Raw genomic sequence first — 15036 nt, 5'->3', positions numbered from 1 at the left:
AGCATATTATTTCACTTATTTTACAAATTTTTTTAATAATTAAGTAATTTGAGACTGGTAGTCATACTACCTCCTCTGCAACATAACACTAATATGTAGTGTTTTAAAAAGTGGTCATACCTGCAGCAGAACTAGAATAATCGTCACTAATATATAATAACCACTATTTCTAAGGTCTCTTCATTGTTAAATGCCATGATCTAAGTTCAGAGAAAATAAATCTTTTGCATTTGAAGATATACAATTCAATATGTTTTAGATCACTGGCAGGGAATTTAATGTTCTAGCTCTTAAAAGAAACAACGGAATATAATGTTCACAGATTATAAACATGGTTAAGCTCAACTTCTGTAGAGGAACTATAACAGCTGAGCCAAGAACTAATTGGACCCAGCAGAATGGCAGAAGGTACTCTAGAATAGGAAGAGTAAAGAGGCCTGAGGTCAAGATAACTTACTCTGAAAATGTAATTACTTTCTCTATTGTATAAACACTTGCAACTAGACATTTTAAGGGAAAAAAGCCTTAATCCTCTATGAAAACAAATAACTAAAACATCCTAAATTATTTAGCAGCAGTTTAATTCACCTTTTTTCACTCTTTCCTAGACTGTCACATGTTTGATTTTTTTTTTTTTTTTTTTTAGCAAGCAAGCATTGAGAAGAAAAAATCAAATATAATCACTTTGAGAAGAAATTTTAAAGAATAAAACATATGTTCTGCTTTAGATATGATTCTTTGAACATTGGGTAATACATATACCCCCAAGTATATACATACCCAGCATATACATTACATATACCCAAGTTCGGGTAACTAAAAGGAAAGAGAAGGTCAGTGTGCAAAAGTCTATTTAACCCATAATATGTCTGATTTTAAATATCAGTCTGGGTTCTGGGTCCTGATAGCAGAAAGTCACCTAATACAAAGGGAGAAGAAAGATTCTCTCTTGCTCACAGGGCAGAAGTTTAGGCTCTATACAAATTGTGAAATAAGTAAAGGTCATTCTTCCACAGAGAGTCCACAACTACCTAATTCTTCCTTTCTCATTCAAAAGCCCCTCAATAAAACTGACTTCAGGTGTCAGAAAAACACTAAACTCATTCAACTAAGTCACATTAAAGAATGAATTTTTGAGAGCCCCTAACCTTTCCATGAGATAAAAGACTGTAAACAGTATAATGCAATATAATGGGAAAAATTCTGGTTTCCCCAAAATATCTCCTTTAAGCTCTACATCAAAGAGATGGGGCCTTTATATTTACCACTGGATCCCTCAGCATCTAGTACAGGCATAAGCACATTAGTAAGCACTCGAAACTCTGCATAAATGAATATTTTGCTTTTATTCCCCATTTAAGAAATATGCATTCTAGTTCCATTCTATCAGTAATGAGCTACATAACCTTTGGCAAGGTGCTGGATCTCTCAAGCTTGTTTCCATCACACAACATAAAATAAGGTGAGGTGTGGACTGGGGATGAGGATTAGATAGTAAGTCTCATGAGGCCAGTGACTGTCTTACTCACCTCTGTATCTGTGTCTAACAAAGTGGCTAGGGCACATTCAGATATTTACTGGACAAAGTTTCTTCCAGCTCTAGGACTTCCCTGGTGGTCCAGTGGTTAAGAATCCGCCTTCTAATGCAGGGGACGCGGGTTCGATCCCTGGTCAGAGAACTAGGATCCCACATGCCGCAGGGAAACCAAGGCCATGAGCTGCAACTACTGAGCCTGCAGGCTCTAGAGCCCACGCGCCACAACTAGAGAGAAGCTTGCGTGCCACAACTAAGACCTGACACAGCCAAATAAATAAATAAATATTTTTTTAAAAAGTTTCTTCCAGCCCTGACCCTATAATTCTTCATCGTTTTTAACTTAGCTTTTTCAGCATACAGTATTATAGTCCACTAAGCAGGAGATTTAAGACTCCTCCTCTACACTGAGATCAGTTCCAGTAAAGGCCTTTTAAAACAAAACACTTCTAAAATCTTCTCCACCTCTCCACACAGGTGCTTTGTGTGACTGATATTATTTATCCCCTGGATGCAGCTTTTAGAAAGGTAAGATTTGGACAAAGACAGGATGCCAGAAGCAATACAATTTTCCAGATTCTTCTGAATTGGTGTTATTCCAGTTTGATTTTATTATGCTACTTAAAACACTATTAGAAGTACCTGGAATAATCAGGTTAATCCATCTGCAATCCAAAAATGTATTCCAAAGTCAAATATTATTATTTTTATCTATTCCATATGCCCATCCTTTAGCATAAATGACTGAGAGCTATATCCATTTATTTAAGTCCATGTTTTTCACAGCATGCAACCAACACTACCACCTACTCATTATTTAGAGGCCTTTCCGTAGCACTATTATAAAAGGTTACATTTAAGAGGACCTTGGGGAATTCCCTGGAGGTCCAGTGGTTAGGACTCCGAGCTTTCACTGCCGAGGGCCCAGGTTCAACCCCTGGTCGAGGAAATAAGATCCCGCAAGCCGAGTGGCGTAGCAAAAAAAATTAAAACTTTAAAAATAAAAGGACCTTGTGCCTTTGGAACACTATCACTCCAAATTTGGTGTAGCCTTCAAAAAGTTGGCACATCTCTGCTATCAGGTAGTAATGAGCATAATAAATTCAAGGACTTCAGCTAGAACAAATTATTATGATTGACATATTCCCAAATTATTAAAGTCTAATAACAACTTTTGAAATATTAATCTACATCCTCAGTAGCAATGTACAGTCTGTACCCTGCCAATGAGCACTTACATTATGTCCATTCAATCACCCACTAGGTACCAGACACTGTTCTAGCCCAGGGGTCAGCAATCTTTTTCTGTAAAGGGCCAGACAGCAAATATTTTAGGCTCTACAGGCCTTACAGTCTCTGTCGCAACACTCAACTCGGCTGTTGTAGTGTGAAAGCAGCCACAGACAATACAATAATGAATGTGCATGGCTATGTTCTAATTAAACTTTACTTACAAAAACAGGCAGCAGGCCATTTTTAGCTTGCCAGCCCCTGTTCTATGCCAATGGGGAGACAGCAGTGAAACAAATTTTTTTAAGTAAAGTTAAAATTTTTTAACTAATTAATTACTTAAAATACACCTGCATACACACAGCCTGTCAGATGCTAATAAGTGCTATGGAGAAAAGTAACAGCAGGATCAAGGGGGTAAGGACACTCAGGACTTCACTGATAAGATGACATCTGAGCCCAACACCTAAAGGAAGAGGAAAAGCCATGCTACCTCCATAGAAAAAGCATTTCAGGGAGAGGTAATGGCAAGTATAAAGGCTCTGAAGAAGAAACAACCTGGCATCTTAAAAAAACCAGCAAGGATGTCACTGTGGCTACAGGGATATGAGCAGAGGAAAGACTCATAGGAAATTAGGCCAGAGAGGTAAACTGAGGCCAGGTTCCGTACAATCTTTTAAGGCCACTGTCAGAACTTTGTTTTTTACTCTGAGATGGAAAGCCCCTGGAAGGCTTTGAGCAAAGGAGTGACAACCCGACTTGACTTACTTTTTAGGGGATTGTTCTGGATGTCTGCTGGGAACAGACTGTACAGAGATAAGGGCAGAAGTAGAGAAATCAGTCAGAAGGCTAATGCAATAATCCAGGAAAGAGAGAACGGCAGTTTGAATCTTGGTGGTAGCAGTAGAAACGGTGATCAGCTTCAGCATGTATCCTAAAGGTAAAACTAGATTAGATGTGAAATGTTACAGACAGAAAAGCATCAACTAGGTTTAAGGCTCGAGTAACCAGAAGGAGAGTCTTTATTTCCTGTTATGGGGACGACTGTGGGAAAAATCTTGAGGGAAGCATATTAAGTTCGAGATGCGTAACAGACACCACATAGAGATGTTAGGTGGGCAATGAGATATACAAGTTTGGAGTTAATATACTTTTACATTATGATTATTCCCAGTACATCTGATCTCTCCAACTGGGTTATAAAATCCTTAAGAATAAAACCCCTGGACTTCCCTGGTGGCGCAGTGGTTAAGAATCCACCTGCCAATTCAGGGGACACAGGTTCAATCCTTGGTCCAGGAAGATCCCACATGCTGCAGAGCAACTAAGCCCATGCGCCACAACTACTGAGCCTGCACTCTAGAACCCACAAGCCACAACTACTGAAGCCCGCGCGCCTAGAGCCCGCGCTCCGCAACAAGAGAAGCAACTGCAGCGTGCACGGCAACGAAGAGTAGCCCTGCTCGCCACAACTAGAGAAAGCCTGAGTGCAGCAACAAGGAGCCAGTGCAGCCATAAATAAATAAACAAACAGATAAATAAATTTTTTTAAAAAGTGAAACCTCGTTTTCGCTTTACTCACAGGTATTATCCCCAAGACTACTTACTTTATACACAGTTTTAATAAGATTAGATTTCTAGTTTCTGAATTCATAAATGATAGAAGCAGCAAATTTTAAATGGTGGTGCCAGGGGGTGGAAGACAGCAGCTAAAACTGACAGCTGACAAAGGAATACATAGAAATTATAAAATGCTGACGAAAGCTAGAAATATCCAGCATTCCGAGATTAGTCGTCCCTCAGTATCCACTCAGGGGATTGGTTCCAGGACCCCTGCAGATAACAAAATCCTCGGATACTCAAGTCCCTTATATAAAACGTCACAGTATTTGCATATAACCTACGCACATCCTCCTGGATACTTTAAATCATCTCTAGATTATTTTTAATATCTAATACAATGAAAATGCTATGTAAATTAATTGTAAACAGAGTGTAAATACTATGTAAACAGTTGCCAGCCCGTGGCAAATTCAAGTTATGCTTTTTGGAACTTTCTGGAATTTTATTTTTAATATTTTCAACCTACAGTTGGTTGAATCCATCCATGCAGAACCCACAGATACGGAAGGTCGCGTACATTTACTCTAAGAACAAACAGCTGTCATTAAGTCAGCAATTCCTGAAAGTGTTTGTTATAGCACAAAATATTTCTAATTATCTTTAGCGACATTTAATGTTATTAACGTTTTAAATGACATATTTTTAAAATATTGCTAATAAAAATGGAAGAAATGGTATGTAAAAGAGTAAACATAATTTATTTGAAGATTTTATGTATGTGTTATTCTCACAGGATTTGTTAGGGAGCAGATAAAATTACACACATGAAAGTCATTTAATAAACATTACTTGGGACTCGCCAAGTAATGGTAGATATAAGATATGGTAGATATAAGAAAAAGCAAGCCATCGTTCAAGCTCAAGTCTCTTCTTGAGAGATAAAAACATAAACAACTAATTATAATACACTGTGATCAGTGGAATGAAAACAGACTTGGGATTAAGAGATCTGGGTTTGAATTTTGCCGCCATTCTTGGCTTACAGTTTGAGCTGCTAACTATGCTTAGCTTGCCGACCATTCAAAAACAGGCGGCAGGCCAGGCCTGTGAGCAGCAGTTTGCCAACCCCTGCTGTACAGGAATATTGGGGATAAAGACAGTGATCAGAATAGCTTATTCTGTGCCCTCTTCCCCTGGCTAAGATAAGGTTTGGAAGTTGCAGAGGCAAACATGTAACTGGACATGTAACTTTCCTCCCTTTCTCTTTGCCTGGCTAATTCCCACTCATCTTTCAGGTCTCTGATCAGATGTCACTAACTCAAGAACCTGCACTCTTCCCCTCCTTACCCCCATCTGAGACTGATCCAGTGCTTTTTCTACAGGCTTCCAAAAAGTCCTTACTACTTATATCAGAGCTTTCACATTAAACTGTAATGTCTGTTTAACTGTCTTTCCTGCTAGACTGTAAATCCAGGTAAGGAGGAACCTGTCTACTTGTTCCACATGATCTCCCAAGCATCTAATTCAGTGCCTGGCACATAGTAGATGCTAGGAAATATCCACTGAAATGAGTGAATCCAGCAATAGTTGAGTGTCCTGTCCAGCAACAGCTCTTTCAGGAACCTGTCAGGACACAGATCCTTGGGTACTGACAGGATCTGTTCTCTCCTTCCAAATAGTACTTTCCTCTCTCCTCCCAGGACACAGGTCAAACTCTTTCCCTCTTCTAACTCCTCTGTTTCCTTGGCCCCGATTGAAGGAACTGAAAGCTAATTCTGCCTGAAACCTCTTCCCTCCCTTCCTTTTCCAACTCTAAAGCTACACCTTCCCACTTCCTTACTGTAATCGTGCTGTCATTTCCCCAGCAAGCTAGTAACAGTGTCATTTACCAGTTTCCAGGATATGTAGGATATTTAAGAATAGGGTACTGAAAACATCCAAATATTCTACTTTTCAGTAAGAAAGGGGAGAAAATAGAAGCAGGGAAGGTAAACAACAGGAAATAGAACAGGGGATTCTAGTTTTTGAAGAGATGGATTAACAGCTTTTTACTGGAGATCACTTTGGCCCCAGGAGTAGAAAGCAAGTAACAGAGCTCCAGCTCTGCATTCCCCCCAGCCTCTACACCAGCACCAGTAGTCAAGGAACCCCTTTACTCTGCAGCTTCTTCCCATACCTCTATCCTGCATCTACTTATACTACCATTTGCCTTGAAACATCAAGACTAATCTCATTATGATCTCTAACCCTACTTATATCACTCACTACAAGAATCCGAGGACTCTGGAGTCATTCCAAATCCTCCAACTCTCATCCCCAAATGGCTGAGTACATCATCTTTCATGAACCACCCCCCTCTCCCACTCGTCCCTCAATTCCTGAAATCCTTCCATCATATCCTCTGGAACTCATCAGCAAAATCCCCTATATCTTCAACTTCTTGTCTGAATGGTCCCTTCACCTCTTTGCTCTAATTGAAATCTAACTGCTGAGGCCACTGCTCTCTCTACAGTCCTGTCTGTGGTTGTTTTCTCTCCCACACCCGTTATACTACTGGGCCTGGGGGTAGAAGAAGGAGGTACTCACCTTGTACCTTCTTTCTGCTTCCAGGTTATTCCCCTTTCTTCCTTCCTAAAAAAAGCCCCTGTCAGACCATACCTCCACCTCCCCACCCCTCTGCTACATTTATCTGGATAAGCTGGGTCACTTCTTCTCAAGCTTCAGAGCTTTTAGTTCCTACCTCACTGGTCTGTCATAACTCCAGGTGCTTTCAAATGTTCACCTAGATGACTCTTGTGATACTCTGACCTCTCAGTTCCTTGACCTCCTCACGTGCAATGATCTTGTCCTCTACCCTACTTTAGCCACTCACTCCCTTAGTCAATATCCTAGAACTTGTCAATATGATAACTACAGTCTTTCCATGATCTCCACTTAATCTGCATCCCGCTCTCCAGTCACCACTTCCCATCTTTGCAGACTGCTCCTTCTAGCACCCCAACTCCAAGAACATTTTGACCTCAACAGAACTTACAAGCAATTGATCCCACCCCCTCTCCTGTCCTCATTTCCTACCTTAGCTTAGAGCTCAAGGTCCATCATTACAATCACTCCCTTTCCTGCACCTCAGACTTTTGCACCCTCCCACACTTTATCATACTTGCCTGGCAAAACACCTACCCTTGTTAAATATAATTCCCTGTCAAACAACTAAACCCTTTAGGACATTCAAGAGACAAGTGGCATCATATCTGACTTTTGAACTCACAAGGGCTTTCTTTTTCCTCTTCCAGGGACGGTATCTAGAGGCATTCAGAGTGGTCCAGCATTTGACATACCGTTGTAGACTATCCTACAATACAGCCTCTAACAAAACTAGGCTGCCCCAAACTCCTGGAAATAGAATTGCTTACCTTCAAACCAAGAAGGTTGGGAAAGCACCAAAATCCACATGTGGCGTGTACCTAGGCCGACTTCTAGGAGTTTGTGCTGTGAGACCTAAAGTTCTTATGAGGTTGTCTAAAATGAAAAATCATGTCAGCAGGGCCTACTGTGGTTCCATGTGTACTAAATGTGTCCATGGCAGGATCAAGTGTATTTTTCTTATTGAGGAGCAGAAAATTGTTCTGAAAGTGTTAAAGGCAGAAACATAGAGTCAGAAAACTAAACTTTTAAAATGAAGCTTTTTTGAGTAATAATTTTAAAAAATCAAAAGCCAAAAGAGAGTGAGAGAGAGACAATTGAAAATTTGAAAACTGATAGGATATTTGATATTAAGGAATTGTAAAATTTTTTGGTGTGGTAATGGTATTTTTTTTGCAGGTGTCCGTATTTTTTAGAGATACAATATGAAATATTTATGCATAAAATATGATGTCTGGGACTGCTTCAAAATAATAGGGAAGGATGGAAGTGGGTAAGACAACAGATAAAACAAGATTGGGGGACTTCCCTGGTGGTCCAGTGGTTAAGACTTCCCCTTCCAATGCAGGGGGTGAGGGTTCGACCCCTGGTCGGGGAGCTAAGACCCCACATACCTCGCAGCTAAAAAACTAAAACATAAAAAAACCCCGAAGCAATATTGTAACAAATTCAATAAAGACTTTAAGAAAAAAAAAAAAGATTGGCCATGAGTTAATATGTGTTAAAGCTGTGTGATGAGTACATGAGGGCTCTATTTCTTTTGTATATTTAAATTTTTCCCTAATAACACGGTAAAAAATACAACTGTCTCTCTACTCTCCGCCTGCAACAAGCAACCAAACATGGCTTTGAAAAGAAAAAGATGAAAACAAACACACCTATACCAAACAGTCTCACTTAAAATTCACAATTGCTGACTTTAAATGGTCTCATAGCTCAGCATGACAATCCTACAACTTTTGCCTTATCCATTCATTCTCCCACACCCCCCTATAGGTCCATTTCATGTCATTTCCTTCCTCCTCAAGCCATCAACACCTCTCCATCTTCACTCCCAGCTGCTGCCCTTCATTCCATTTTCTCAGTGAAATAGGACACAATCTCCACCACTACCACCATCGGTTCCCATTTGCCTTTTCTTCCTCCTGTTATTTACTGTGAATGAACTGACTGCTCCTGTCTAAAGCCAACGCCTCCACTTGGATACCAGATCCCAAACCCTACTGCCCAGTCATTCCTCGTTCTCACTCTGCATCAGCACTGTTTCCCTCTCTACTAGATCTTCTCTACTGGCATTGTATTAACACATTCTTACTTCTCCCATTTTATTTTGTTTTTTATTGAGGTATAATTGACAGATAACATTATATTAGTTTCAGGTGTATAACGATTGCTCCCATTTTAAAAGACAACTCTTAACTCCAGCTTCCCCTCCAGCTATGTATCCATTTCTCTGCTCTCCAGGACAGCAAAACTCCTAGAAAAAGAAAGAACAGTGTCTGGCACATGGAACCATATTTCACTGATTCTAAGATGCCTTTTATTTCTTTTCTTCATACCTTAACATCTCTGAAATCCAGACACAACTGATGACAACTGTTATTTGTTTCTTCTAAGTGCCTAAGACACTACCAACCTCAAACAATCTCTAATTAAAAATCTCTGCTTGAGTTTTTGGTACAACATAGGTAGTGTGAATTCAAACTGAAAACTAGTTCAAATTCCAAAGAAAGTTTTTACCCCTCCTACACAACGCCAGGGTTGAGACATGAGAGCTGCCTTGCTGTCCCTTTCTGTGTGGTGGGCTTCTTCCCATTTACGTTCTCATGTAGTTTCCCAGCTTTAAGCAGGGCCTCTTACACATTACCCATCTTGGGCCTACTTCTCTTTTTTAGTAGTACATAAAATAATGGTGTATCTTACAACTGATGGTACCAAAATAGCAATATAAGCATATTATTTAGAGAAATGGAGATAAATACCAAAAAGTATTAACTAAAAAAAAGCTCTAAAAGTATTAACTAAAAAAAAGGGGAAAAGGTTTTTTTTTTTTTTAACAAACTTTACAGAACTATTCAATTCTACGAACTATGTATACGTGTAACTTTGATAAAAATGAACCCTAGGGCTTCCGTGGTGGTGCAGTGGTTAAGAATCCGCCTGCCAATGCAGGGGACACGGATTCGAGTCCGGGCCCGGGAAGATGCCATATGCCGTGGAGCAACTAAGCCCGCGCCACCACTACTGAGCCTGAGCTCTAGAGCCCGCAAGCCACAACTACTGAGCCCACGTGCCACAACTACTGAAGCCTGTGCGCCTAGAGCCCATGCTCCTCAACAAGAGAAGCCACCGCAATGAGAAGCCCACGCACCGCAACTAGGAGTAGCCCCTGCTCGCCGCAACTAGAGAAAGACCGCGCGCAGCAACGAAGACCCAACACAGCCAAAAATAAATAAATAAATAAATTTAAAAGAAAAAAAAAACCCTAAAACCTAACTAAAAGGAAAAAAATTAAATGATCTTTGAGAAAAAGAGAGGAGAGAGGAAAATGTATGTGGACATGGGAAAAATGCAGGGGTCAGATGTCAGCAATCCCTTAAGTTTACCTGTCAAGGGCCAAAAAAGAAGAAGGACAAAAACAAAGGGAAGAAAAATCTACTACAGCTTTGCAAGGATGGGAGACAAAGCATGCTGAAACTGCCTAAGACAGAAAAAGTAGGGAATTCTCTGGCAGTCCAGTGGTTAGGACTCTGTGCCCCCACTGCAAGGGACACAGGTTTGATCCCTGATCCCTGGTCAGGGAACTAAGATCCCACATGCCTTGTGGCCAAAAAAAAAAAAAAAAAAAAAAACTATTAAAAAAAAAAGAGAGACAACAGAAGCAAGAAAAACTACAATCCTGCAGCCTGTGGACCAAAAACCACAGTTACAGAAAGATAGACAAGATGAAAAGGCAGAGGGCTATGTACCAGATGAAGGAACAAGAAAAAACCCCAGAAAAACAACTAAATGAAGTGGAGATAGGCAACCTTCCAGAAAAAGAATTCAGAATAATGATAGTGAAGATGATCCAGGACCTCGGAATAAGAATGGAGGCAAAGATTGAGAAGATGCAAGAAATGATTAACAAAGACCTAGAAGAATTAAAGAACAAACAAACAGAGATGACCAATACAATAACTGAAATGAAAACTACACTAGAAGAAATCAATAGCAGAATAACTGAGGCAGAAGAACAGATAAATGACTTGGAAGACAGAATGGTGGAATTCACTGCTGCGGAACAGACTAAAGAAAAAAGAATGAAAAGAAATGAAGACAGCCTAAGAGACCTCTGGGACAACATTAAACGCAACAACATTCGCATTATAGGGGTCCCAGAAGGAGAAGAGAGAGAGAAAGGACCAGAGAAAATATTTGAAGAGATTATAGTCGAAAACTTCCCTAACATGGGAAAGGAAATAGCCACCCAAGTCCAGGAAGCGCAGAGAGTCCCATACAGAATAAACCCAAGGAGAAACATGCCGAGACACATAGTAATCAAAGTGGCAAAAATTAAAGACAAAGAAAAATTATTGAAAGCAGCAAGGGAAAAACGACAAATAACATACAAGAGAACTCCCATAAGGTTAACAGCTGATTTCTCAGCAGAAACTCTGCAAGCCAGAAGGGAGTGGCATGATATACTTAAAGTGATGAAAGGAAAGAACCTACAACCAAGATTACTCTACCCGGCGAGGATCTCATTTAGATTTGATGGAGAAATCAAAAGCTTTACAGACAAGCAAAAGCTAAGAGAATTCAGCACCACCAAACCAGCTCTACAACAAATGGTAAAGGAACTTCTCTAAGTGGGAAACACAAGAGAAGAAAAGGACCTACAAAAACAAACCCAAAACAATTAAGAAAATGGTCATAGGAACATACATATCGATAATTACCTTAAACGTGAATGGATTAAATGCCCCAACCAAAAGACACAGACTGGCTGAATGGATACAAAAACAAGACCCATATATATGCTGTCTACAAGAGACCCACTTTAGACCTAGGGACACATACAGACTGAAAGTGAGGGGATGGAAAAAGATACTCCATGCAAATGGAAATCAAAAGAAAGCTGGAGTAGCTATACTCATATCAGATAAAATAGACTTTAAAATAAAGAATGTTACAAGAGACAAGGAAGGACACTACATAATGGTCCAGGGATCAATCCAAGAAGACGATATAACAATTATAAATATATATGCACCCAACATAGGAGCACCTCAATACATAAGGCAACTGCTAACAGCTATAAAACAGGAAATCGACAGTAACACAATAATAGTGGGGGACTTTAACACTTCACTTACACCAATGGACAGATCATCCAAAATGAAAATAAATAAGGAAACAGAAGCTTTAAATGACACAATAGACCAGATAGATTTAATTGATATATATAGGACATTCCATCCAAAAACAGCAGATTACACGTTCTTCTCAAGTGCGCACGGAACATTCTCCAGGATAGATCACATCTTGGGTCACAAATCAAGCCTCAGTAAATTTAAGAAAATTGAAATCATATCAAGCATCTTTTCTGACCACAACGCTATGAGATTAGAAATGAATTACAGGGAAAAAAACATAAAAAAGACAAACACATGGAGGCTAAACAATACGTTACTAAATAACCAAGAGATCACTGAAGAAATCAAAGAGGAAATAAAAAAATACCTAGAGACAAATGACAATGAAAACACGACGACCCAAAACCTATGGGATGCAGCAAAAGCGGTTCTAAGAGGGAAGTTTATAGCTATACAAGCCTACCTAAAGAAACAAGAAAAATCTCAAGTAAACAATCTAACCTTATACCTAAAGAAACTAGAGAAAGAAGAACAAACAAAACCCAAAGTTAGCAGAAGGAAAGAAATCATAAAGATCAGAGCAGAAATAAATGAAATAGAAACAAAGAAAACAATAGCAAAGATCAATAAAACTAAAAGTTGGTTCTTTGAGAAGATAAACAAAATTGATAAGCCATTAGCCACACTCATCAAGAAAAAGAGGGAGAGGACTCAAATCAATAAAATCAGAAATGAAAAAGGAGAAGTTACAACAGACACCGCAGAAATACAAAGCATCCTAAGAGACTACTACAAGCAACTTTATGCCAAGAAAATGGACAACCTGGAAGAAATGGACAAATTCTTAGAAAGGTATAACCTTCCAAGACTGAATCAGGAAGAAATAGAAAATATGAACAGACCAATCACAAGTAATGAAATTGAAACTGTGATTAAAAATCTTCCAACAAACAAAAATCCAGGACCAGATGGCTTCACAGGTGAATTCTATCAAACATTTAGAGAAGAGCTAACACCCATCCTTCTCAAACTCTTCCAAAAAATTGCAGAGGAAGGAACACTCCCAAACTCATTCTATGAGGCCACCATCACCCTGATACCAAAACCAGACAAAGACACTACAAAAAAAGAAAATTACAGACCAATATCACTGATGAATATAGATGTAAAAATCCTCAACAAAATACTAGCAAACGGAATCCAACAACACATTAAAAGGATCATACACCACGATCAAGTGGGATTTATCCCAGGGATGCAAGGATTCTTCAATATACGCAAATCAATCAATGTGATACACCATATTAACAAATTGAAGAATAAAAACCATATGATCATCTCAATAGATGCAGAAAAAGCTTTTGACAAAATTCAACACCCATTTATGATAAAAACTCTCCAGAAAGTGGGCATAGAGGGAACCTACCTCAACATAATAAAGGCCATATATGACAAACCCACAGCAAACATCATTCTCAATGGTGAAAAACTGAAAGCATTTCCTCTAAGATCAGGAACGAGACAAGGATGTCCACTCTCACCACTATTATTCAACATAGTTCTGGAAGTCCTAGCCACGGCAATCAGAGAAGAAAAAGAAATAAAAGGAATACAAATTGGAAAAGAAGAAGTAAAACTGTCACTGTTTGCGGATGACATGATACTATACATAGAGAATCCTAAAACTGCCACCAGAAAACTGCTAGAGCTAATTAATGAATATGGTAAAGTTGCAGGATACAAAATTAATGCACAGAAATCTCTTGCATTCCTATACACTAATGATGAAAAATCTGAAATAGAAATTATGGAAACACTCCCATTTACCATTGCAACAAAAAGAATAAAATACCTAGGAATAAACCTACCTAGGGAGACAAAAGACCTGTATGCAGAAAACTATAAGACACTGATGAAAGAAATTAAAGATGATACCAACAGATGGAGAGATATACCATGTTCTTGGATTGGAAGAATCAACATTGTGAAAATGACTATACTACCCAAAGCAATCTACAGATTCAATGCAATCCCTATCAAATTACCAATGGCATTTTTTACGGAGCTAGAACAAATCATCTTAAAATTTGTATGGAGACACAAAAGACCCCGAATAGCCCAAGCAGTCTTGAGGCAAAAAAATGGAGCTGGAGGAATCAGACTCCCTGACTTCAGACTATACTACAAAGCTACAGTAATCAAGACAATATGGTACTGGCACAAAAACAGAAACATAGATCAATGGAACAAGGTAGAAAGCCCAGAGATTAACCCATGCACCTATGGTCAACTAATCTATGACAAAGGAGGCAAAGATATACAATGGAGAAAAGACAGTCTCTTCAATAAGTGGTGCTGGGAAAACTGGACAGCTACATGTAAAAGAATGAAATTAGAATACTCCCTAACACCATACACAAAAATAAACTCAAAATGGATTAGAGACCTAAATATAAGACTGGACACTATAAAACTCTTAGAGGAAAACATAGGAAGAACACTCTTTGACATAAATCACAGCAAGATCTTTTTTGATCCACCTCCTAGAGTAATGGAAATAAAAGCAAAAATAAACAAATGGGACCTAATGAAACTTAAAAGCTTTTGCACAGCAAAGGAAACCATAAACAAGATGAAAAGACAACCCTCAGAATGGGAGAAAATATTTGCAAATGAATCAACGGACAAAGGATTAATCTCCAAAATATATAAACAGCTCATTTAGCTCAATATCAAAGAAACAAACACCCCAATCCAAAAATGGGCAGAAGACCTAAATAGACATTTCTCCAAAGAAGACATACAGACGGCCACGAAGCACATGAAAAGATGCTCAACATCACTAATTATTAGAGAAATGCAAATCAAAACTACAATGAGGTATCACCTCACTCCTGTTAGAATGGGCATCATCAGAAAATCTACAAA

The 15036-nt window shown here is 39.0% G+C and overlaps 1 protein-coding gene and 1 pseudogene across 1 annotated transcript in view; one reads left to right on the top strand and one right to left on the bottom strand.

The window, feature by feature from the left end:
* SPATS2 (spermatogenesis associated serine rich 2) overlaps nt 1-15036 on the bottom strand; it is a 145428-nt gene that overhangs the window by 108573 nt on the left and 21819 nt on the right. The gene's annotated exons all lie outside the window — the stretch shown is intronic.
* On the top strand, nt 5310-8007 carry LOC137775795 (large ribosomal subunit protein eL34-like; annotated as a pseudogene).

Source organism: Eschrichtius robustus, chromosome 13 (assembly GCF_028021215.1).
Source record: "Eschrichtius robustus isolate mEscRob2 chromosome 13, mEscRob2.pri, whole genome shotgun sequence".
Taxonomy (NCBI): Eukaryota; Metazoa; Chordata; class Mammalia; order Artiodactyla; family Eschrichtiidae; genus Eschrichtius; species Eschrichtius robustus.
Note: the sequence above shows the minus strand (reverse complement) of the source record. Positions and strands in the feature narration are given on the sequence as shown.